General features: G+C 38.6%; 1 long non-coding RNA gene across 1 annotated transcript in view; it reads right to left on the bottom strand.

The window, feature by feature from the left end:
• Positions 1–17,378: 17,378 nt before the first annotated feature.
• Positions 17,379–23,064, bottom strand: part of LOC102403862 — a 40,714-nt gene continuing 35,028 nt past the window's right edge. Inside the window, exons 2-3 of the long non-coding RNA XR_329175.4 lie at positions 22,225–22,344; positions 17,379–17,438 (exon numbers count right to left, since the gene is read on the bottom strand). This is a non-coding gene — a long non-coding RNA (uncharacterized LOC102403862). The remainder of the gene's footprint in view (positions 17,439–22,224; positions 22,345–23,064) is intronic.

Genomic DNA, 23,064 nt, shown 5'->3' with positions numbered 1-23,064 from the left:
TGTTATTTATTTTATTATATTTTCAGTTCAGTCACTCAGTAGCGTCTGACTCTTTACGATCCCATGAACTGTAGCACGCCAGGCCTCCCTGTCCATCACCAACTCCCAGAGTCCACCCAAACCCATGTCCACCGAGTCAGTGACGCCATCCAACCATCTCATCCTCTGTCATCCCCTTCTCCTCCTGCCCTCAGTCTTTCCCAGCATCAGGGTCTTTTCATTTAATCAGCTCTCTCCAGTAGCATATTATATTTTACAGATATATTATTAAAACAAAACTCAGTGAAGATGATTGTACAACAGGCTAAGCTATTATGATACAAAATATAATCTTCCTGTGACTCAATTTCTCCAAAGACATTTGTCAGAGTATCTAGGAAATTGGTTCTTAATTCCATTGGAGCTTTGAATACTTTCATGACTCTGCTGAATACTACATTATTCTCAGCACAGAAATGCACATGCACACCCACCTTCCTTTGTATACAATTTCAAGGAGCTCATTGACTCCTTGAAACCCACCCATAGATCCCAAGGACAAGTGTAAAGATGAATTAGACAGCCTTTAAACAATTTCTCTATATATTCCAGAAATGAATTTTGATTAAAGATGAGAAGTAAATGATTCAAGGCTGCAGCTTCACTAAAATTCCTAAAATATTTAATCTGAATGACTCTGAAAACCCTCAGGGCAAGATTCCTTCATCTGATGATAATAACTTTCCTTATAATAACTGTGTTTTTCTCTGCTGAGGCAACATCACTTTTTGTTTCTGCAGGTATTTTTTATAGCTGGATGAAAGGGGATCTTTAGCCTCTGGTAACTGAACTGATTGTAAAGTTGACTTTTATTATTAAAGGCTAAACGGGACGACAGAGGATGAGATGGTTGGATGGCATCATCAACTCGATGGACATGAGTTTGAGTAAGCTCCGGGAGTTGGTGATGGACAGGGAAGCCTGGTGTGCTGCAGTCCATTGGGTCACAAAGAGTCGGACACAACTGAGCAACTGAACTGAACTGAACTGAATAGAGAGGCAGGGTACAGAGGTACCTAAGGCAAAACCAGTATGTCTTTAAAGAGATATTTGAGATTTACTGCAGCTGAAGAAATGGTAGCTGATACTGAATGCTTTTTATGTCCTTGATACTTTACAGACATTATTTCATATAATTAATAAAACAAATCAGGCAGTATCATATACGCTAGTAAAGTAATACTCAAAATTCTCCAAGCCAGGCTTCAGCAATACGTGAACTGTGAACTTCAGATGTTCAAGCTGGTTTTAGAAAAGGCAGAGGAACCAGCAATCAAATTGCCACATCCACTGGATCGTTGAAAAAGCAAGAGAGTTCCAGAAAAACATCTATTTCTGTTTTATTGACTATGCTAGGCTTTGACTGTGTGGATCACAATAAACTGTGGAATATTCTGAAAGAGATGGGAATACCAGTCCACCTGACCTGCCTCTTAAGAAACCTATACGCAGGTCAGTTCAGTTCAGTTCAGTTGCTCAGTCGTGTCCAACTCTTTGAGACCCCATGGACTGCAACACGCCAGGCCTCCCTGTCCATCATCAACTTCTGGAGTTTACCCAAACTCATGTCCATAGAGTCGGTGATGCCATCCAGCCATCTCATCCTCCATCGTCACCTTCTCCTCCTGCCCACAATCCCTCCCAGCATCAGGGTCTTTTCCAATGAGTTAACTCTTTGCATGAGGTGGCCAAAGTATTGGAGTTTCAAAATATTGACAAAATCAATATTCAATCTAAGGTTGTTAATTCTGAGTTTATGTATGGTATGCTAAAAAGCATACCATATTGACAATCCTCCTTACTCTGCTTTGCACACTAAGACTAGAAGGAGTTGGGAAACCCTACATTCTAACTCTTCCCAGAAAGGTAAATAAGATCAAGTTTTTGGTTAAAATTACATCTCTGGCATTATGCTAAAAGTCTTTCCTTAATGGAATCTCTCATCTCCTTCCTCAGTAGTTATGTAGTTTTTTATTTAACTTGATTTGTTCAATATGCACTAGTTCTTCTTGGATTTTAGAATATGGGACTCCTCTTAAAAGGAACCATAACAAATGGTGAAAGAAATAGTCTCAGTATTTAAAAGTAGTGATTATCATTATTGCAAGGAATTTGGACTGTGGGTTTTCAGAATTGCTCACATGAAATATTCTAGGAATGTCAATGATAAATGGAATAAGATATGGGATCTAGGGGAGGTAAATGAGCTGTTCCAGAACCTACTAGGGTAAAAAAGAGCATTGAGTCTCCCTTGTTTGGAATGTAGACTGTGCTTAAGTTAAAAATTGTCACACAAAACTTTTCTTCCTTATCTTTACATGAGCTAAAAAATAAAAATACTAAACTATTTCAAGCTACAATTTTTAAAAATAAATTCAGTAAAAATAACATTAAAAACTATGAAGATTTAAGGCAAATCATTCAGTGTTATAACCAGTGGGGTGAGAATAATCCTGGCAACAGAGTTTTGCAAAGTACCTTGATCATATAGTGCATTAAAATCTAGGCATATGTTTAGCAGTTCTTTCATATGCTTCCTGGTTCAGGGAATCAAGAAAACTGTTAGAAAGTTATGGTTACCAAAGGGGAAAGGGGTGGAGAAGGGATAAATTAGGAGTTTAGGATTAGCAGATATAAACTACTAGATATAAAATAGATAAACAACAAAGCCCTACTGTATAGCACAGAGAACTATATTCAATATCCTGTAATAAACAATGGAAAAGGATATGAAAAAGAATATACACACACACACATATATATATGCATATATATATATATATATATATCTGAATCACTTTGCTATAACCAGAAACTCATACAAGATTGTTAAACAACTATACTTCAATTTAAAAAAAAAGATTGTTGTTAGAATGCCACAAAAAAAAAAAGATTTAAAGCAAATCAGAACTGAAACCTAACAGTATGAAATAATCAGCACACCAGGTAAAAACCATGCAGAAAATAAGAGAAATTTGCCCCCATTTTGGCTTTATTTTTTATTTTTGTTATTTATTTTTTTAATTTTATTTTATTTTTAAACTTTACATAATTGTATTAGTTTTGCCAAATATCAAAATGAATCCACTTTACTTTTTAAATGAAAATTATAATGGTATATTCCATATTAAAAAGCAGAGACATTACATTGCCAGCAAAGGTCCATCTAGTCAAAGCTCTGGTTTTTCCAGTAGTCAGGCATGGATGTGAGAGTTGGACTATAAAGAAAGCTGAGCACAAAAGACTTGATGCTTTTGAACTGTGGTGTTGGAGAAGACTCTTGAGAGTCCCTTGGACTGCAAGGAGATCCAACCAGTCCATCCTAAAGGAGATCAGTCCTGGGTGTTCATTGGAAGGACTGATGCTGAAGCTGAAACTCCAATACTTTGGCCACCTGATGCGAAGAGCTGACTCATTTGAAAAGACTCTGATGCTGGGAAAGATTGAGGGCAGGAGGAGAAGGGGACGACAGAGGATGAGATGGTTGGATGGCATCACCGACTCAATGGACATGGGTTTGAGTAAACTCCAGGAGTTGGTGATGGACAGGGAAGCCTGGCGTGCTGCAATTCATGGGGTAGCAAAGAGTTGGACATGACTGAGTGACTGAAATGAACTGAACTGATATTCCATTTTAAAAGCTAAAGTTAATTTCTAAAATAATAAAACCACAAGTAAATAATTAATATAGATCTTGCTATAATTATATATATATATGTATATTTATGACATCTGATGACTTTTCCATATTAAATATGGGAATTCATTTCTGAATGAATCCAGCCTTCCAGGCAGAAAATAAAAGGAGTTACCTCTTGCATATTTTTGGACTGCTTAAATGTTTATAAATAGTATTATCAATTCTGTGATAATAATAATTCTATGACATTTTACTTAAAATCACAAAAACATTATAAAAGAAGATGGAACAGTAATGTTAAAATAATAAATAGTTGAGGTATCTCACACATTCTTCTATATATAGAAAACATTGTACAGTAATTTCAGAAGAGAAGATTGAATGAGAAAATTTGAAATAAATTTGCATTCTTTCCACCACTTGAATAAATTTTAAAATGACATATCTTTACTACCTTGAAGAGTCTTTAAATAAATTTCAAAGTTGAGATTAAAACTAGAAAAGTATTATGATTTTCATTTTTAGTAAAACTGACTTGAAAAATATGCTCTTATTATATGTGTTACTGGATAATTAAATTAGACTATAACAAAAATAATTTACTTTCAGATTGATTTTCAGAAACTATTTGATGAAATTTACTGACATGAAAATGATATTATGCAATTATTTTCTGCTAATGTTCAATATTTTTTTCACATTGATTATACATAATCTGAATAAATAACCATTCAACAATTAATTAACATTCTGAGTAATTTAAACTTTTCCTTTCAATAATTCAGGAGACAATTATTTACATGCCTAATGATTTCAGCCAGCAACAAATAGAAGGCGGTATAAAACTGAGTGTCTTTGTGTTGAAGTCAAAGAATTTCCTTTTAATAGTCATAAATAAGTGAAATGATAGCCAGTGTTTACCTAAGTAGTTAAAGATCAAGATATTAAAATCTTGTCTTCATCATATAGTTAATTACATTTATGAATTTTTTCTAATTTCTACTTATAGGTGGCTATATATAACATCAAGAAAAATTTTGATTCATGTATAATTATCTTCTATCCAGCCATCTAATCAAATTCACTTAATTTGTAGATTTTTATTATTAATAGGATGAGTATGTCATGGTTTTCTGTATTAGTTTTCTAAAACTGCCATAACAAAATATGACAGACCCTGTGGCTTAAACTCCAGAAATTAGTTTTCTCACAGTTCCGGAGCCTAGAGTCCAAGACCAAGGTGTCAGAAGGGTTGGTTTCTCCTAAGACCTTTCTTCTTGGCTTGGAGAAGACAGCCAAGCTTTCTTGCTGTGTCTTAGCATAGTCATCTGTGCTGTCTGTGTCCTAAAATACTCTTCTTATAAAGATGCCAATCATATTCGATTAGGGTCTCACTCTTATGATCTTATTTTCACCTTATTTACCTCTTTAAAGGCTCTATCTCCAAAGAGGTCACATTTGGGGTTAGGACTTCAACATATAAATTTAGAGGGGGCATAATTCAGTCATCAGAAATTTCTAAGGATATTGAAATATCATAGACAAAAAAGAAAGAAAAAAAAATTTATATTTTTGCTTCCAATATTTCAGTTGTTATTTCTTTCTTTTCCTATTGCATTTTAGTGAACCTCAAAAATAATGTTTAACACTAATAGAATACTGGTCATCTCTGCTCTTTTCCTAGTTGTGACAGGAATATCTATGTTTCATCATTTAGAATAACATTTGCTATTTATTTAAAAAATTCAGAAATAGGTTAAGACAGGACTCCAATGGGCAAGTCCTCCCTTTCAGTGTGTTTTGTATTAAGTACAGGCTTTAATGATTTCTCCACCCTTTTTTTTATATTTACAGGAAAATTTATAGATTGTGTATAAAAGGAACATAACCAGGGACTACAACTCAAGAATTCTCTGGTTTTGCACATATAGTTCAGTTCAGTCGCTCAGTCGTGTCCGACTCTTTGTGACGCCATGAATCGCAGCACACCAGGCCTCCCTGTCCATCACCAACTCCCGGAGTTCACTCAAACTCATGTCCATCGAGTCGGTGATGCCATCCAGCCATCTCATCCTTCCTCTGTTGTCCCCTTCTCCTCCTGCCCCAGTCCCTCCCAGCATCAGAGTCTTTTCCAATGAGTCAACTCTTCGCATGATGTGGCCAAAGTACTGGAGTTTCAGCTTCAGCATCAGTCCTTCCAATGAACACCCAGGACTGATCTCCTTCAGAATGGACTGGTTGGATCTCCTTGCAGTCCAAGGGACTCTCAAGAGTCTTCTCCAACACCACAGTTCAAAAAGCATCAATTCTTCAGCGCTCAGCTTTCTTCACAGTCCAACTCTCACATCCATACATGACCACTGGAAAAACCATAGCCTTGACTAGACAGACCTTTGTTGGCAAAGTAATGTCTCTGCTTTTGAATATGCTATCTACATTGGTCCTAACTTTCCTTCCAAGGAGCAAGTGTCTTTTCATTTCATGGCTGCAATCATCATCTGCAGTGATTTTGAAGCCCAAAATTATTAATAAAGTCTAAACTGCTTCCACTGTTTCCCCATCTATTTCCCATTAAGTGATGGGACCAGAAGATCCTTAAGTTTTATCAGTTTTCAAAAACCTTTATTTTCAGAACAGTCTCTGGGTTTGAGAAACAAAATCTTCTGTAGTTTTTTGTATTTATCCACTTTCTCACATTCTCTTTCCTACGGATCTCATGGTAGGTCCTGTCAACCCAACACTGTCTAACAGTATGTTACTATTTTTCAAACTAAAAAAAAAGTAGCTTTGAACCTAGTAGGGAAGTAAGCAAGCTTTCTTCCTCTGGTTTCTTTTGAAGTGTTCTGGGATGTCAGAAAGATTTATTGGATCAAGTAGGATGGAGACAGCATCAGAGAGGAGGGAAATAACTTGACTTGGGAGCTGGGGATCTGCTATAACAAATCCTGTAATTACCCTCCCAGGCCTGGTGGCATGATGCTGGGAAGAAAGGTCCTGAAACGATAGGCCACACAGTGCCCTGGTTTCCCCAAGATGTTCCCCAAGAACAATGAGAATGCCATTGAAAACACGATCCTTGAATCCTACTGAGATTCAAAAATTCAGGCTTATTTGTGTTTTCTCGGGAGTGGGATTCTGTGTCATGATAGAAATCTATCTCCTTCTTCCTTTTAATTGTTGCTTTAGGCCTGTGAAGTTTCTTCACTATGTTAATAGCTGTCCTGTGTCCCCCTCCCAGCAAATAATTTTTGTCACTGGGGCTGAGGAAATAAACATTTTCTGTCACAAATGGCAGCACCAGTTTGGATGGATATGTTCTCCAGGACATCAACATGTGGCCCAAACTGTCACTATCGCATCCAATTATCAGTCACCTGAAAAACACTTCATATTTATGAATTGCTAATGACAAGGGACACTGCATAAATTACTATTCACTAGTATATGTGCCTCAAAAGTTATAATAAACAGACTATTAAACACATCTTGAAAGATGTAGAAGTCCCTCTATATTCTTATATAGTTCACGATAGAGTTGTAAGAAAGAAAACAAAAAATCAAACTCATTATTCTCATTCTGGAACCTACTAGGTAGAACCTGCTAATGCCAGGTCAGACGGGATGCTTGGCGTGCTGACTGGACAGTAGAGTGGTCCCTGAAGTAAGACTTTTTTGGCTTCCCTCATGGCTCAGATGGTAAAGAATCCACCTGCAATGCAGGAGACCTGGGTTCAATCCCTGGGTTGGGACTATCCCCTGGAGAAGGGTATGGCAACCCACTCCAGTATTCTTGCCTGAAGAATCTCATGGACAGACGAGCCTGGCAGGCTACAGTCCATGGGGTCACAAAGAGTCAGACAAGACTGAGCGACTAGCACTTTCACTTGACACTTACTCAGTTCAATTCAGTTCAGTCACTCAGTCGTGTCCAACTCTTTGTGACTTGGACAGCAGGACACCAGGGTTCCCTGTCCATCACCAACTACTGGACCTTGCTCAAATCCATGTCCACTGAGTTGGTGATGCCACCCAACCATCTCATCTTCTGTTGTCCCCTTATCCTCCTGCCCTCAATCTTTCCCAGCATCAGGGTCTTTTCAAATGAGTCAGTTCTTCACATCAGGTGGCCAAAGTATTGGAGTTTCAGCTTCAACATCAGTCCTTCCAATGAACACTCAGGACTTATCTCCTTTAGGATGGACTGGTTGGATCTCCTTGAAGTCCAAGGGACTCTCAAGAGTCTTCCCCAATAGCACAGGTCAAAAGCATCAATTCTTCTATGCTCAGCTTTCTTTATAGTTCAACTATCACATCCATACATGACCACTGGAAAAACCATAGCTTTCACTAGATAGACCTTTGTTGGCAAAGTAATGTCTCTGCTTTTTAATATGCTTCCTAGGTTGGTCATAACTTTTCTTCCAAGGAGCAAGTGTCTTTTCATTTCATGGCTGCAGTCACCATCTGCAGTGATTTTGGAGCCCAAGAAAATAATCTGTCACTGTTTCCATTGTTTCCTCATCTGTTTGCCATGAAGTGATGGGACTGGATGCCATGATCATAGTATTTTGAATGTTGAGTTTTAAGCCCACCTTTTCACTCTCCTCTTTCACTTTCATCAAGAGGCTCTTTAGTTCTTCTTCACTTTCTGCCACAAGGGTGGTGTCATCTGCATATCTGAGGTTATTTATATTTTTCCCGGCAATCATCCAGCCCAGCGTTTCTCATGATGTACTCTACATATAAGTTAAATAAGCAGGGTGACAATATACAGCCTTGACATACTCCTTTCCCAATTTGGGACCAGTCTGTTGTTCCATGTCCAGTTCTAACTGTTGCTTCTTGACCTGCATACAGATTTCTCAGGAGGCAGGACAGGTGGTCTGGTATTCCCATCTCTTACAGAATTTTCCAGTTTGTTGTGATCCACACAGTCAAAGGCTTTGGCATAATCAATAAAGCAGATGTTTTTCTGATAATTCTCTTGCTTTTTCTATGATCCAACAGATTTTTGGCAATTTGGTCTCTGGTTCCTCTACCTTTTGTAAATCCAGCTTAAATATCTGGAAGTTCTCAGTTCACGTACTATTGAAGCCTCACTTGGAGAATTTTGAGCATTGCTTTGCTAGCATTTGAGATGAGTGCAATTGTACGATAGTTTGAACATTCTTTGGCATTGCCTTTCTTTGGTATTGAAATGAAAACTGACCTTGTCCAGTCCTGTGGCCACTCTGAGTTTACTAAATTTGCTGGCATAGTGAGCGCAGCATTTTAACAGCATCATCTTTTAGGATTTGAAATATCTCAGCTAGAATTCCATTACCTCCACTAGGTTTGTTCATAGTGATGCTCCACACTTGCTATTTATTTCTAATAAGCCTTTACTGATTTAAGCATATCCTTCTATTCTTATTATACGTAGATGTTTCATGAATATCCTCTATCTTTCACTCAAGGTTTTCCAATATCTAGTATATAATTATATAGCTTTCTCTTTTAATTGGTAAATACAATAATTTCTGGTATTAAAGTAGGCTTGCATTCCTGGAAAGAGTGTTTCTCAGTCATGATATGTTACTCTGGAAGTACTGTGTTATTCTGTTTGCTAATATGTTATTTAGAATTTTTGTATACAGTAAAATTAAAAATTTACATAAACTTTGATTCAACAATGTCACTTCTAGGCCTCTAGCTCACAGAAAGAAATCACCAACAGGTTAAGACTTTTATGCTTAAAGATGTTAATTAGCAAATGTTAAGTAGCACAGTTTGCAATGAGTAAAAGTTTTTAAAAGTTATCCTATAAAGAAGTCCATTTAAAAATTTTCATCTACTGACTAGATAGATGATGTTTTCAGCATAACACCAGTAATTTTACAGCAAGGTTGGATTGTAACTGATACAGAAATAAAGGGATTTTTTTTGTTTATTTGTTTCATTTTGCTGTGCTGGGTCTTCGTTGCTCCTAGGGCTACTCTCTGGTCGCAGTGTGTGGCCTTTTCATCTTGCCGGCTTCTCTTGTTGCGGAGCACGGCTCTAGGATGCTCGAGATGCAGCCGCTGCAGCACGTGAGCTCAGTAGCTGTGGCTCCTGGGCTCTAGAGCACAAGTTCAATAGTTGTGGCGCGGGCTGAGTTACTAAGAAGCAGGTGGGATCTTCCTGATCAGGGATCGAACCTGTGTCTTCTTCATTGGTAGGTGAATTCGTCACCACTGGGCTACCAGGGAAGCCAGGAAAGGGTTTATTTAAATGTTTACAGATTAAAATCCCAGTGGCCCACTTTTGTAGAACTTGATAAGCTGATTCTAAAATTCACATGAAAATTGAAATTACACAGAATACTCATAAAAATTGAAAAGCAAAGTTTGGGAACTTAATCTGATTTAAAGACTTACAGTAATCAAAACAGTGAAGTACTGGTGGAAGGATAAATTCATGGCCAGTGAAATAGAATATAGAGCCACATTCATGATATATTGATTTTTGATGCAGATCTCAATAAAGGTAACAAAAAAGAAAATAAAGTCTTTTCTACTAATAGTGCTGAAATAATTGAATACATATATGAAAAAAATGAACCTCTTTCCTTATATAAGGCTGTACACAAACGTAATTTACCATGCACATAGTCCTGAACATAAAAGTTAAATCTAAAAATTTCCAAAAGAATGTATGGGGAAAACAATGAATGAAAAAATGAAAAAACAAACTGATATATTCAGAAAATGTAATATTACTCAGAAACTTAAAAATTAATCAAGTAGCATGGAAGAACTTAACATTAGACTGAGGAAAGAAAGCCAGACACAAAAGAGCATAAATTTCATCAGCCCATTTGTGTGAAATTTAGAACAGACTAAACTAACGTATAGCCACAGACAGTAGAATAGTTACTCGTTGGGGCCAGAACTGGAGATAGTAGTTAATTTTAAACAGACCTAAAGAAACTTTCTTATGTGAAGAAAGTGTTTTATCTTTTAATTGCAGGGACCAAAATACTTGAAAGTATACATTTATTTTTTGCACATTATTTTATTTATATCCCCATTGTCTAATATGTACATTTATGAACTTCCCAAAAGCAGTATTCTTTTTGCAATCTTGGAAATTTTAAATACTCTAAGTTACTCCTGAAGATTCAAATTGGCAGATTCCTCACCAAGGACATCCTTAGGTCATCTTTGTGCTTCCAGAAAGAAAGTAATCAACAGGCAGCAGTCTATGCTTCAGGCATCATTCTTTCACCTGTAAAGCCGGTATGCTTACTTGATCTCTGCAAAGTTCTTCACCACGACACAGTAACCAAGATCTAAACCTTAAGTGACACTTTGTTTCTGCCGTTGGCTGGCTTTCACACCATGACAAGGTAGGCATACATGCAGTTACACAGTGAGGCCTTCCCCTTTCACACACATGAAAACCCTACTTCTATTAAAAACTCCTTAACATACAATCCATGGCCAATCAACTCGAAAGCCCTCACACCCCTCGCCTCATCTGCCGGTGCATGAACGCAGGCCTGGGGCCGCCGCTGGGCCTCCTGAGGGCTCACCCACAGCGCGGTGGAGGCCGGGCCAGACCACTGCCCTCAACTCGCTCAGGGCCCATATGCTTTAAATGGCTGTATTTATTATATGTAAATTATTTCTCAACATGGTTGATTTAATAAAAGGCAAGAAATATATTGTTTTTTAAAAGCCGTATAAGCAAACTATTGGGAAAATGCAAAACAAAAAAGATAAGAATTCAGTAATCAAGTTGCTGAAGCATCCAAGCTCAAAGTGGGTGAAATAAGCCCTTTGTGGGACATATGGAATCTATGATTACATCGTCCAACAGAATTGTCTGTGATGATGTAAATGTCCTCTATCTGGACTATCTGACATAATAGCCATAAGCTACTTTTGACTCGGAGAAGGCAATGGCACCCCACTCCAGTACTCTTGCCTGGAAAATCCCATGGATGGAGGACCCTGGTGGGCCGCAATCCATGGGGTACTAAGAGTCGGATACGACTGAGGGACTTCACTTTCACTTTTCACTTTCATGCATTGGAGAAGGAAATGGAAACCCACTCCAGTGTTCTTGCCTGGAGAATCCCAGGGACGGCGGAGCCTGGTGGGCTGCCGTCTGTGGGGTTGCACAGAGTCGGACACGACTGAAGCGACTTAGCAGCAGCAGCACTTTGGACTATTGGCACCTAACTGTTATTAGTAAACCTGAAAACCTTAATTTTTAATTTTAATTAATTTCTATTTCAATAGTTACATGTGGTTGGTAGCCACCATACTGGAAATCATAGTTCTTCATATACAATTATTAAAGCTATTTCCAGTTTCTTCAGGAAAAGAAATTAAAGAAAAATGGTAGAACCCACTATGTGTATTACTTATATTTAGTTGTATGCAATACATAACATACTCTAGAAAGCCTTCATTTTTTTTTTAATTTAAAATCATTTAAATATTATTTTAGAACAAGCATATAATATGACATCCTTCAAAAGCAAGAATATATGCTAAATGCCCTGTCAACATTCTTGCATCTTCTCCCTTCCAAAACTCTCATGCTGAAAGGGTCTGAAAATGTGGTTGGTGAGATAGAAAAAAGGAATAAAACAAGGAAAAAGCAAGGAGCAGACCATAACCCCCATCTTCTCCTCAAATACCTGTCTGAGTATTGCTAGTGCTTGAAGTGGTAAAGACACACAAATACAAAATAAGACTGAATTTTTCTTTTTTTTAATGTTGTTTTTTTAATTTCAGTTCAGTTCATTTGCTCAGTCATGTCTGACTCTTTGCGACCCCATGAATTGTAGCACGCCAGGCCTCCCTGTCCATCATCAACTCCTGGAGTTTACTCAGACTCACGTCCATCAAGTCGGTGATGCCATCCAGCAGTTTATTCATTTGTTAATTGAAGGATAATTGCTTTACAGAATTTTTTGTTTTCTGTCAAACGTCAACATGAATCAGCCATAGGTATATATATATATCCTCTCCCTTTTGAACCTAACTAGTACAAGAGACTGGGCATTTTAACAACTAAACTACAACTCTGATATTTGACTTCAAAGAACCAGAGAACAGTTTCAAGAAATGTTACAGGGCCTGCTTGAGTTTTTCCCCAAAGGCAGAACTGTATAGAACATATTTAAAGGGAAAATAAATTATGAAAATTAAGTCCCTTTGCAATTACACGTGTGAAGGGATTTAAAGAAAAATGAACTACCTACATCACCCACTATAGTATTTTTTGCAGCAAATAAAAATGTGTGTCCAGTATCACTGAGGAATTGTTTCCAGGAAATTGAAACTATAATGAGGGCCTAATCAAAAGCTGCTCCATCAGTGTGAAAAAGGAAAGTTCTGAGCATAAACCTGAAAAACTTGAAGGAGGACAGAGCTGCCTTTTAGAAAAGAAAAACAAGACCAGGAGAATCAACTGTTTTCGACACATGGTAAATACATTTGATCCTGCAAAGGGCCTCAAACAAAACAGACAATAGGCAATGTTAAGATCCCTAAAAGGAGTTTTAATCTGTTCCAAGACACTGTGCTTCAGAGCAGGGAAATAACATAAATAAAGAGGCATTTAGGAAAGTGTGTTCCCGTTCCAACCCAGGAGACAGAGTATGGAAGGAAAAATTATTGGTGAGAGGAAAGCCTCTAAGGAGGCTGCTAGAAGAGTTTGACAAATGCTGCAAATGTGCTGAAACCATAGTGTTTAAAGCTAGAAGGAACCCCAGAGAGTTTTTTGGCCAATATTTTCCTTTTGAAGTCAAGCAAGGAAAACAGGTTTATAAAATGTAACAGACATTAAAACTCAGATGTGCAGCAAAAACTTAAGTTCCTTATTTTGCCTAAAAGCAATCTGTCCTGCTTCCTTTTTCTGCACGTAATACCTAGTGGGTCTCTGAGAGATTTCTGATCCAATCAGGTCATTTAACATTCCCTTCAAGTAATGCTCAATCTTCCACATGGATAAAAATTCTTTCTCACAAGAGCCTCTTATCTTATTCAACCCCCAGTATGTCACATCATTCTGGGTATTACAGTCTCCTGGTGTTGGGATGAGGTGGCCACCAGCCTCATGCCAGTCCTTCACTGGTGCTACTGGTGTCTGAACTGAGGTCTCCCGTCCTCTGGGTGATGGTTTGCTGCCCTGGCCTCTGTTGCTAAAAATTACAGCCAGAAAATTTATGGTCTATTCCTTTGGCTTGGATTTTGTTCCCAGAAGAAACTAGCTTCTTCCTTTTTCCAATTCAGCTTTCCCGCAATCTTTATTGACTTCACACTTGGGGTTTTCCCTACTGCCTCCATACAGTCCCCTGGCCTGATGGCCTTTTCTCAGCCCCTGCCGCGGGGTCAATCACCTCACCTCACTGTCTCTCATGTGAGTGTCCAACCTACTCGCTTCTCCGTGTTGATCAGGACTTCTCTGCTCAGCCTCCTCCTTCAGTGCCGGTCAGGAGAGCAAGGAAGAGTCACATGCCACTGATATCCTAGCTGCCCAAACTCTCTCAACCCAGGCTAAAGCCATGCGAGGGAAAACCAGGCCACATATTTATCTGGCTCCATATTCTCCCTCTTGTTATCCCTTCTGTCTACCAAAGCTCAAGGCCAAAAGGGGGGTTAGTTCTTATTCTATTCTCCTAACTTCATTCCTCTCTTCTTTCTGACTTGAGTATCTCTGTTAACGTTTAGAGGAGATTAGGGGAACCGTCACTAAACACTATGACAAGAAACACACACACCTAGGGACTCCAGGCTAATCTTAAAATAATAAATGGACTTGAAGGGTTAGGGATTCCTAACTCTTCAAAAGCCTGACTTTAAATCTATTATCTTCAAAATTCATCAAGTGTCTGCCTGCTATTGGTAAAGTGTTAACCATCAGAGAAATGAAAATTAAAACCACAATGAGCTATCACCTCACACCTACAGGAATGGCTATCACCTAAAAGAACACACATAACAAATGTTGGTAAGGATGTGGAGCAGACGGAATCCTCATACACTGTTGGTGGGAATGTAAATTGGTGCAGCCGCATGGAGAACAGAATGGCAGTTTCTCATAAGCTAAAAATAGAACTATCACATCACCCAGCAATTCCACACCTGTGTATATATCCAAAAAAAAATTTTTAAATGCAAACACTGATTCGAAAGGATACATGCACCCCAATGTTCACAGCAGCATTTACAATTGCCAAGATACGGAAGCAACTTAAGAGTCCATCAACAGACGAATGATAGAGAAGGTATCGTATGACATACTTCTAAGTCGCTTCGGTCGTGTCTGGCTCTGTGCGACCCCATAGACGGCAGCCCACCAGGCTCCCCCGTCCCTGGGATTCTCCAGGCAAGAACACTGGAGTGGGTTGCCATTTCCTTCTCCAATGCATGAAAGTGAAAAGTGAAAGGGAAGTCGCTCAGTCGTGTCTGACTCTTCGCGATCCCATGGACTGCAGCCTACCAGGCTCCTCTGTCCATGGGATTTTCCAGGCAAGAGTACTGGAGTGGCGTGCCATCGCCTTCTCTGTAATGGCATACTACTCAGCCATTGAAAGAATGAAATTTTGCACTTTGCAACAAAATGGATGGACTTGGAATGTATAAGTCTGAGTGAAGTAAGTCAGGCAGAGAAAGACAAATACTATATGAAGTCACTTATGTGGAATCTAAAAACATTAACTAGTGAATATAATGAAAAAGAAACAGGTTCACAGATATAAAGAGCAAACTAGAAGTTATCAGTGGGGAGAGAAGGGGGGAAATACATAGGATAGGCGTAGGGGATTAGGAGGTACAACTATTATGGGTAAGTAAGTAAGCTTCAAGGATGTATTGTACAACACGGGGGATTTAGTCAGTTGCTGCTGCTATAACTATAAATGGAATGGACTTCCCTGGTGGCTTTGACAGTAAAGAATCTGCCCGCAGTGTGGGAGATCTGGGTTCCATCCCTGGGTCAGAAAGATCCCTGCAGAAGGGAATGGCAAACCACTCTAGTATTCTTGCCTGGACAATTCAATGGACAAAGCCTGGCAGGCTACAGTTCATGGAGCACAAAGAGTTGGACACAACTGAGCGACTAACACTTTCACTTTATAAATGGAATGTGCTGTCTGTGTATGTTCAGTTGCCAAGTCATGTCTGAGTCTTGAATACAATCTTTTAAATTGTGATCACTATGATGTACACCTGTAATTTATGTGATATTGTACATCAACTACACTTCAATTTAAAAAATGAAAAAAAAAGATACTACTCAAAAAAGAAACAATGAAAGTCACCAGACCAGCCATATTCAAAGGATAGGGAAACAGACCCCACCCAGTAGTGAGAGAAACTACAAAATATTGTGGCCAAATTTTTCAAGCTACTATGGTACAATAAGAGCTGAATTAATCCATTAAACACTTTTCCCAAAGTCCCACTCAACATCATCTATTTGCATGTCGTTGTCTATACCTAGCTACAAGGGAGGCAAGGAAATGAAACCTTTCTATTGGGCCCATGATTATCCAAAATAAAACCAGGATGTTGACAGAAAAGTAGAAAGGGAAAAGGGATTGGAGAGGTAAGCAATCAGCATTCTCTGTCACATTGATCATTTCCCAATTTATGTGTGGCTTTCTGAGTCTGTGTCCTTAACCCTTAAATAAATATGACCCAAAAGTAACATCTGCTTTCATTGTATGTTGTGGCATCGTGCTCGTGTCATCATCACTTCAGTCATGTCCAACTCTTATGGACTATAACCCTTCAGGGTCCTCTGTCCACAGAATTCTCCAGGCAAGAATACTGGAGTGAGTTGCCATGTCCTCCTTCAGCTGATCTTCCCAACCCAGGGATCGAACCCACATCTCGTGCGTCTCCTGCACTGCTGAGCCACTGGGGAAGCCCTGGATGTGGCGTAACATGTGTCTAATAAATTTAAGCCTATCTTTTTTCAAAATAACTTACTGAAATCTGGTATGACCAGAATCTGAAATCTACTGACATGAGATGCTAGAGATCATCCCAAATAGGAGATTCAATTGATGAACAAGATGGTGAACAAGTGGTAAGATGTACAGTAATGTGGTAACTACACACGTACACAGATAGCACTGAGAGCTCAGACAAGGAGCAAACTCAATCTTCAACTGGTAGACATGTTTTTTAATGTAATAAAAAATACTTCATTCTTAAAATATTTGCTTCTTTATTTATTTATTTGGCTGCATCAAGTCTTAGTTGCAGCACATAGGATCTTCACTGCAGCATGTGGGACATTCACATGAAACTAAAATAATGTTATATGTTGATTATTCAGTTCAGGTCAGTCGCTCAGTCATGTCTGACTCCTTGTGACCCCATGGACTGCAGTACACCAGGCCTCCCTGTCCATCACCAAATCCCGGAGTTTACTCAAACTCATGTCCATTGAGGCGGTGATGCCATCCAACCATCTCATTCTCTGTCATCCCCTTCTCCTCTTGCCTTCAATCTTTCCCAGTATCAGGGACTTCTCCAATGAGCCAGTTCCTCACATCAGGTGGCCAAAGTATTGGAGATTCAGCTTCAGCATCAGTCCTTCAAATGAATATTCAGGACTGATCTCCTTTAGAATGGACTGGTTGGATCCCCTTGCAGTCCAAGGGACTCTCAAGAGTCTTCTCCAACACTACTGTTCAAAAGCATCAACTCTTTGGCACTCAGCTTTCTTTATAGTCCAACTCTCACATCCATACATGTTGATTACACTTCAACTTAAAAAACAAAAAAACAAAAAACAGCATTTAAACAACTTAAAAAACAGCATTCAGCCTGTGCCAGCTCCTGTTTTAGACAGTGAGGACACAGCATAAAGATGGCTCTCCTAGGAGATAATATCATAAAGTAATTACTGCTCTATGAAAAGAGAGTGACCTGGCAGGAAGTGCTAGAGGAGGTTCAGAAATGGGTGACTAGTCAAGACAGACCTCTTTGCAATGATGACTTTTGGTGAAAACTATATACTGGAGAGAAGCCAGGTATGCAAAGGTCTGCCTTTCAGGCAGGGGTAGCAGTCCTAAGATGGAAACCAGCTACAAAGAGGAGAGACAATGTGACCAAAGTGGAAAAGAGCCACAGAAGATGAGATTGGATATGCTTGGTTAAGTATCAAACTAAACATGTATTCATAGGTCATGATAAATGGTTGAATTTTGTACTAGCTACAATTAAAATTAGAAGAATTCAAAACATAAGTGTGACATTATATCATTTATGTTTTTTAAAAGTCACTGTTTTCTACAGAATAAATGTCTGAATATCAGGGGGCAAAGAGTTTGGGGGATTGATTGGGGGACTGGGACTGGCATATATACAGTACTATGTATAAAAAAGATAACTAATATTGCTGCTGCTAAGTCGCTTCAGTCGTGTCCGACTCTGTGCGACCCCATGGACTTCAGCCTCCCAGTCTCCTCCATCCACGTGATTTTCCAGGCAAGAGTACTGGAGTGGGTTGCCATTCCCTTCTCCATAACTAATACTATTTTATATAAAATAGCTAACTAATGAGAACTGACTGTATAGCATGGAAACTCTACTCAATGCTGTGTGGTGACCTATATGAGAAGGAAATCCAAGGAAGAGGGGATATATGTATATGACAGATTTACTTTGCTGTACAGCAGAAACTATAAGAACACTGTAAAGCAACTATACTCCAATTAAGAATAATAATACAAAAATAAAAGTCACTGTTCATTAAACAATAGATTATAGGTATAGGAGGCTAAAGGAGGAAGAAAATTAAATCAAGAACTAGGAACCTAGTACATTCACAAACTGAAAGGCAATTATGCTCCCTTTGTTTTCATATCATTAAGTAAGAGTAATGCTAAACAGAGAGTAGCACTTCACTCTATCTGGCATATACATCCTACATTCCATTCATTCTCTCATTCATCCATTCTACAGACATTTTACAGGACATTTTATGTTCTAGGCACTGGTACTAATCAACAGAGTATAAGATTATCCCCAGTGCCTTAGGCAATCTGATCCCAGGAAATATGAATGAAAGAACTACCAAAAAATACCTAATATCCTATCTTAAGCTATATGGAATAGCTATGATCAAATATTGTCAATCAGATATCATCTGGCTCCAATATTCTATGACTCTATGATCAGTTCAGTTCAATTGTTCAGTCCTGTCCAATTCTTTTTGACCCCATAGACTGCAGCATGCCAGGCCTCCCTGTCCATCACCAACTCCAGGAGCTTACTCAAACTCAGGTCCATTGAGTCCATGATGCCATCCAACCATCTCATCCTCTGTTGTCCACTTCTCCTCTTGCCTTCAATCTTTCCCAGCATCAGGGTCTTTTCAAATGAGTCAGCTCTTCCTATCAGTGGCCAAAGTATTGGAGTTTCAGCTTCAGCATCAGTCCTTCAAATGAATATTCAGGACTGATTTCCTTTAGGATGGACTGGTTAGATCTCCTTGCAGTCCAAGGGATTCTCAAGAGTCTTCTCCAACACCACAGTTCAAAAGCATCAACTCTTTGGTGCTCAGCTTTATAGTCCAACTCTCACATCCATTCATGACTACTGGAAAAACCATAGCCTTGGCTAGATGGACCTTTCTTGGCAAAGTAATGTCTCTGCTTTTGAATATGCTGTCTAGGTTGGTCATAAGTTTTCTTCCAAGGAGCAAGCATCTTTTAATTTCATGGCTGAAGTCACCATCTGCAGTGATTTTGGAGCCCCCCAAATAAAGTCTGTCACTGTTTCCACTGTTTCCCCATCTATTTGCCAGGAAGTGAAGGGACAGGATGCCATGATCTTTGTTTTCTGAATGTTGAGCTTTAAGCCAACTTTTTCACTCTCCACTTTCACTTTCATCAAGAGGCTCTTTAGTTCTTCACTTTCTGCCATAAGGGTGGTGTCATCTGCATATATGAGGTTATTGATATTTCTCCCAGCAATCTTGATTCCAGCTTATGCTTCACCCAGCCCAGTGTTTCTCATGATGTACTCTGCATATAAGTTAAATAAGCAGGGTGACAATATACAGCCTTGACGTACTCCTTTTCCTATTTGGATCCAGTCTGTTGTTCTATGTCCAATTCTAATCATTGCTTCCTGACCTGCATACAGATTTCTTAAGAGGCAGGTCAGGTGGTGGTCTGGTGTTCCCAACTCTTGAGAATTTTCCACAGTTTACTGTGATCCACACAGTCAAAGGCTTTGGCATAGTCAATAAAGCAGAAATAGATGGTTTTCTGAAACTCTCTTGCTTTTTTTGATGATCCAACAGAGGTTGGCAATTTGATCTCTGGTTCCTCTGCCTTTTCTAAAACCAGCGTGCACATCTGGAAGTTCACGGTTCATGTATTATTGAAGCCTGGGTTGGAGAATTTTGAGCATTATTTTACTAGCGTGTGAGATGAGTGCAATTGTGTGGTAGTTTGAGCATTCTTTGGGATTGCCTTCTTAGGGATTGGAATGAAAACTGATCTTTTCAGCCCTGTGGCCACTGCTGCATGTTCCAAATTTGCTGGCATATTAAGTGTAGCACTTTCACAGCATCATCTTTTAGGATTTGAAATAGCTCAACTGGAATTCCATCACCCCCACTAGCTTTGTTTGTAGTGATGCTTTCTAAGGCTCACTTGACTTCACATTCCAGGATGTCTGGCTCTAGGTGAATGATCATACCATCGTGATTATCTGGGTTGTAAAGATCTTTTTTATATAGTTCTTCTGTGTATTCTTGCTACCTCTTCTTAATATCTTCTGCTTCTGTCAGGTCCATACCATTTCTGTTCTTTACTGAGCTCATCTTTGCGTGAAATGTTCCCTTGGTATGTCTAATTTTCTTGAAGAGATCCCTAGTCTTTCCCATTCTATTGTTTTCCTCTATTTCTTTGTGCTGATCACTGAGGAAGGCTTTCTTATCTCTCCTTGCTATTCTTTGGAACTCTGCATTCAAATGGGTATCTTTCCTTTTCTCCTTTGCTTTTGGCTTCTCTTCTTTTCACAGCTATTTATAAGGCCTCCTCAGACAGCAATTTTGATTTTTTGCATTTCTTTTTGTTGGGGATGGTCTTGCTCCCTGTCTCCTGTACAATGTCATGAACCTCCATCCATAGTTCATCAGGCACTGTCTATCAGATGTAGTCCCTTAAATCTATTATAGCTTTATGGTATTTCAAAAGAGTTTTTAATAAATTACTTTTGGGAAGTAACATGCCGAGAGAAATATGGAAACTCAAATATGGAAACATTTTATTCATCATACTTTAAAAATAAACTTTTAAATGAAATCATTATGGACAAATTGGAAAAGATTCTAGGAATTTTTTCCAAGATTTCTTACCTTCTCCCTCAGAGAATTTATCTGATCTGGTGTCTTTAGAATGGCCAAATCCTTACTGTCAGTCCAATATTTATAAAACTCTATAAATTTTAGGTTGCAAAAACACAATTTGGCTTTACAACCAAGTACAATCTGCTCAAAATTTGTAAAGGGTCTGTGACATTATTGCTTAATCCTCAGGAGAAGAAAATATAATCAGCTAGAACTCCTAATCCTCACACCTCAAACACATACATACTGTGATCATTAACTGGATCATTAATGAAAACAACTGCTATTCCAATCTGAACTGAAGATGACTGCAACTGGGAAATTTTAACCTCTAATGACCTGCCGACATTAATAAGTTTTCAGTAATTCTAAATATATCTGAAAACTGAAAAGAAGATATTATTGCATTAAGAAGGTAGATTTCATCAACACATTTTGCCTCTCATTAAATTTCATGAAACCTGGAAATACTGTGAAGTATTTTGAACTGTGAAAACACCTTCATCAGTGGAGACAAACTGGTCTATCTATTCTAATGAACAAGATGACAGAGCCACGGAACAGATGTGAGCTCTTATGGACCTCCTGGTTCTCCAGGCCATGCCCCAAATCTGTAAATTCCAGCCCAAAACGTTGCCTAAATAAAGCATAATGTTGTAAAATGTGTCCCCAGAGGATCATTCTGCGCTTAACTACAGGTTCACCAGCTTAGCAACCCCAGGCCTAGAAACTTACCGGCACAGACCACAATAGCACATACCCAGATGGCTTGGTCCTTCAAGCTAAAATATGCATAGTCAGAGCAGAATGTAAGTATGTGGTATGACTCAAGAGTCACCAAAATGGTTTGCAGAAGGATAAAAACAGATCTAGTAAATAAAATATTTATTTTTAGTTAAAATGTCAAGATGATTGAAACTACCAAATTTGAGCAAAACTTCTGCCGGATCAAAGAGCAAAGGTAAATTTGGCGGTCCACGAGTCCTAATGGAGAAAAAAACCCCAAAAGAAGGGAACAGAAGACAAGTTAGAATTAATGTGAATAAAGTCAAATCTTGCTGCTGCTGCCTAGCAAAGCAGGGCCATGGGGTTGGAATAGAGGAAGGGGGGAAATAAGGTTAAGAGCTAAGGGCTACAGACAGAAAAATCAGGCATAAAATATTGGGATAATAAGCTATCCAAATACTTACTGTTGGCTGCCTTGCTCTCAAAGGTCACAAGAGCATGTGGTATGGACCATGCTCACCTATATCCAAGATTGTTTAATGATCTAAGAAACCAGTTTCCAACTGCAGTCTTTTCTTTACAGTCTAAATGAATACAAGAAAAAAAAAAAAAGATTAGGTATTCAGTACTTGGAAGCCATTTCCTGGATTTATTTAACAAATTGAGCCATTTATAACAAATTAATAAAGCACTGATAATTGATTTTTGGAATTCATTAAAACTGAACTAATGCCATGCTCTGAAACCATCACCTGGGGGTAAGATACTCACTGTATTCATAGAAGCTAATTTCTTAAAGTAATAAAGTTTTCCTTTTGGTCAAGTCTGTTTAGTTTAAATGTGAGTTTATTAAAGTTGGCTTAAAAGGTAAGTCATTAGCAAAATTGGTGGTTGCTATTTTCAAAGATTTTTTTTTTTTAAACTACTCTGAAAGTAACAAACGCTCTAAGACTCAAATTTGGTTGGATCTTTTAAGATGGATTGAGGTTTAGCTCTGAAATGGAGCTAGGATGGTAGGACACTTCCTGTGTTCTATATACAACATCTGACAGACATGCTCTACAGGACGTTCAGATTAGAGCTGAAAAGTTCCCAGGCTGCATGACAGTGAGAATTATGGAGAACACCCCTGACTTGTGGGTGTCATCCCACTGATGATGACAGACTTAAAATGAGAACCTGTTTCTCTCATTTCACAAAAGTAACGAATTTGGTGGCTCCTTAGACAAAGGCTGATGGTTCAGGGTCACAAAAAGCAGAACTAGGGTGACTGGGGTGATATAACTTGTTGTTGATGCTATTGC

The sequence above is a fragment of the Bubalus bubalis genome, chromosome 2 (assembly GCF_019923935.1).
Source record: "Bubalus bubalis isolate 160015118507 breed Murrah chromosome 2, NDDB_SH_1, whole genome shotgun sequence".
NCBI classification, from domain to species: domain Eukaryota; kingdom Metazoa; phylum Chordata; class Mammalia; order Artiodactyla; family Bovidae; genus Bubalus; species Bubalus bubalis.
This window is presented reverse-complemented; position numbering and strand designations above follow the sequence as displayed.